This window comes from Sciurus carolinensis, chromosome 12 (assembly GCF_902686445.1).
Source record: "Sciurus carolinensis chromosome 12, mSciCar1.2, whole genome shotgun sequence".
NCBI lineage: Eukaryota > Metazoa > Chordata > Mammalia > Rodentia > Sciuridae > Sciurus > Sciurus carolinensis.
The window spans coordinates 100677574-100681590 of NC_062224.1; the positions used below are offsets into that span (position 1 = coordinate 100677574).

At 36.5% G+C, this 4017-nt stretch overlaps 1 pseudogene; it reads right to left on the bottom strand.

The window, feature by feature from the left end:
- Positions 1 to 3376: 3376 nt before the first annotated feature.
- LOC124961034 (cytochrome b-c1 complex subunit 7-like) lies at positions 3377 to 3707 on the bottom strand (annotated as a pseudogene).
- Between the last annotated feature and the right edge of the window lie 310 nt (positions 3708 to 4017).

The window sequence follows — 4017 nt, forward strand, 5'->3', positions numbered from 1 at the left end:
CCATCCTTGATCTATCTTCAACTCCCTGAAAGGTCCTAGGGTCAGGAAATGGCAGTACAGATGAAGTTGCTTCTCTGAGGTTACATACCTAATGATAAATCTCGCAGTGACATGTTGCAGACAATGGGACTTTGCCAATTTTTTGCTGAACATCATCAAATGAGCCTTAAAAGTTTCTTTACACAGATTCTCATCACTAATGTTGCATTTGTGGGAGGTGGGGGTAGAGGGATGAGGCATATAAGAAGGTAATGTCTTTTAAAAGTAGTCTAGCATGTTACGGCAAAGTCAATACTAATCTCTCCAATTCGGTTTTCTCCCTTGAAATTCTTCTAATTGCCTCGGAGACTATAAGACTGCTTATTGGTTAAATATTTTAAGTGATCACCTAATTGGAAGTATTATCACAAGGGGCCTGAGAAAGCCTAGCTCAGAAACACATTGACACAATCAGGAGGGTAAAGATGACTGCTTCCAAGCAGGGTGTACAAAGTGCCTTTTTGCAAATCACTAAGTGGCTTGATGTTATCCTCCATGATCCTTCCCCAAACGTCTGGTTGTCTATGTAAGGAGGCCCAGGATTGTTTGGTGTTTACGTTAGCACATTTTTACAGGGTAAGTAACTTGCTATTACCATTGAATTAAAAGTACTCTTGCATAGTGATTATACTTGGCACTGCTATTATGCTTTAAAAAAAAAAAGGAGAGAGAAATTAAAGTTAGATTTGTTCTTCTCTTGTCTCCCTTAAGAATGCAATAAAAGTACAGAAAACCATCTTCTTATAACTGGAAAATTAATTACATCAAATATTCTCTTTTACTAATCAAGTTATAAGTCTGGAATCAGTTTATGCAAAACAGATGTTTACGTTCTTATTCTCCGTTCTTATTCTCCTTCGGTACTAATGTCAAGAGAAGAAAGCACAGAATAACGAGTCCATGGCATACTTTGGGGAATGCAACACTCTGCTTTTACTTTTTTTTAAGGAAGTGACAAAGCCTGTGGGCAGCTGCGGGGGACAGCCTGAAAGGGGAAAAGCACCAGGGGTCTTCTATTCCTTACATAGGCAAAATTCCTTTCTTCTGTAATGGCACAGGAAGTGTGCTGCCTAAGAATGGCGAACTAGCTCCCAGCAAGAGGGAGAGGACCCAGAAGGAGAGGACACAGGCGACATGCGTCTGGCAGCCTGCCCTCTTTGGCTCAGCGGGCTTGTGATTCTGGCTTACATTGCATTTGTGGTCTCTGCTATTAAGGACCTCAGCCTTCAGCACATAGGCCTATGCTGAAAGTTTAGTGGCTAGCCTGTGGCCTCTTGGCAAGTGGTGGAACATTTTGGAGGTGGGACCTAGCAGAAGGAAGTTAGGTGATTGGCACATGACTTCAAAGGGGATATTGGGTTCCTGGCCCCTTCCTGCTCCTCTCTTTGCTTCCTGGCCACCATGACGTGAACAGGGCTCCTCTTCCACACACTCTCACCAAAGGCATTGTGGACCAAAGCAGCAGGGTCAAGCAACCATGGACCGAATCGTCTGAAACCATCAACCGCAATAATCCTTTCCTTCTTTTAAGTTGATTATTTCAGGTATTTTATCACAGTAACAAAAAGCTTACTACAACAAGAATCTTCATTTAACGGAGAGAAAATAGGTCTGGTCAGTGATTTGTCCAACATCTCACAAAAGACATTTGAGATAGTGAGGAAGTATATTTTGGGCTTGTAATTATCCTTTTTCCACCTCAACAGATATACTAGACAATTCTGAGAGTTTACTATGTCCCAGGCACTATTTCAAGAACCTCTTATGTATTAAAACACTTAATCATTAATTCTCATTCTAAAACTCCAAGGTAATCAATAATGGTCCTCATTTCATAAAAGAAGAAATTGAAGATGAAATTCACCCAAAAAGGTGGAATCAACTCTCCAAGTTTTCACAGCTCACCCTTCCCATGTTCACTGTTATTCTCCTTTGGCCTCTATTCCAGATTTCTCCTATCATTTTAGAGTAAAATCAAAAATTCTAATAGTGACTCTTTGAAATAGACAATGACTTTATATCATCAAGGTTCATCATGAATCTGATATTTATACGATAGTGACCTTCAAAGAAAAGGATACTGCAGTTTTCATTTCACTTTCTTTGAGAATTATCCTTGATACATTCTTTGGCCTTGAATGGGCCTCTCCTTCCCTGACCATGTTTCTGAGCTTTCTTTCTCATTAATTATACATTCAAACTAAGTTTATGTTTTTGCCACAAATGCCATAAAATAATTGAGAACAAGGGTTGTGTATTGCTCATTTATAAATGTGGGTTTTTATTCATTTTTATACAGTAGTAACTCAATAATGCTGCTTTTTAAAATTTTATTTATTTTTTTCTGTGTTTTTTTATATAACGGTGGGATTTGTTTTTATATATTCATACATGCACACAATATAACAATATAATTTAGCCAATATCATTCCCCAGTATTCAGTGATACTTCTTTAATGAATTGCTGAATTCGTTATGATTAGTAATAATGACAATAATAATAATTGCCATCTGAATATAATCACATTTTTAGCACATAGGTGTATTATGTACAAAGACCCATTTAATATTTACACCAGCCATGTAAGATAAATATTTCTATAACCATGTCAAAGATGAGCAAATGAGACTCAAAATTACAAGCAATTTGCCCACAATTGATCAATGGTACATGGACAACCAGGAGTAAAACCAAGTCTTTCCAATAAGATCTGTTGCCATCACACAAAATAAAATTTTATTATTGGCAGATGCATGACATTCCTAGAAAAACAGATTTTGTAGAGCACATCATTATAAGTCCCAAATAATTTTTTAAATCATCTTGTTTATGTGAAAAATTATCACTTAGCTCCAGGTAGATAATCAAAGTGCCATAGAAGTGAGGGCAATTTAGAATACTGTAGCTAAAAATAAAATAAAATAAATGTTCTTTAAAAAAAAAAAAGGAAAATAGTGTTACATTGTAAATATCTAGCCACTTATCTGTTTATTAGGAGGCAATATCTACTATTGTCTGTGATCAGTTTCTGTTAACCATTAGCAGTTATTAACAGGGGCAGATCAATATGGTAATAAATATACTTGATGTTGACTGAGAAATATGAAAAGGTGGTAGATACAATCCATTTTCTGTCTTCACTTTTATTCTAAATATGGGGTTTTAAAAAAGGATAAAACACTTTTTCCCATTTTTATCCTTACATTTTTTATAATAGATATTTATTAAAAGTAATATATACACAGATGAAATAATTTTTAAATTGTTTGTTTCAGGTTTAACCAACTTCATAGAAATCTATGAGGACAGCTATATCCACAGATTTCAACTACATGATTACTTCTTTTCCCATTCTTCTCTTTCTTTTCTTTCCCGAATAACCTCTTTGAGATACGGTTCCAAATAGAATTTATCCTCTTCATATTCTGTCCTCTGCTCCTTTGGCAAGATCTGTGGCCTCATGGCCAGGTCCTGGGCTCTCTTAATGTGAAACATTCTGTCATTGTAAAGGTTCTCAGGAAGCCTTCTTGTGGCTTCTTCCACATCTTCATCCTCATATATTGTCTCATCTCGCATTAACCCTGGTTTTGAATCCTGCAGCATTATAATACCATTTTCAAATACTGTCCAGCCGCCATGATGCTGCAACAACAGACATGGTCGCCATTTTGACCCAGAAACAAAGCGTTGCCTCTATCCTTTTTTTTCCCTATTATTTCCTCTCACCTTCCTGTGTCTTCAAAATAGGAATTTTCCTATGCTAAGGATCTGAATATGTGTACAGAAAATCCCAGAAATCAGGGAGGAAAAAGAGCTTTAAAAATCAGAAAAACACCTACTCTCCTAGACAGCTAGGAATCTGACCTAATTTTTAAAAACAGAAGAAGAAATTCTAACTTCTTATCTGACATTCCAGCATTCAGTAACTCTCTTTATCAGGACAGTTTCCCTATATTTCTTCTCATGTAATTTAAGGC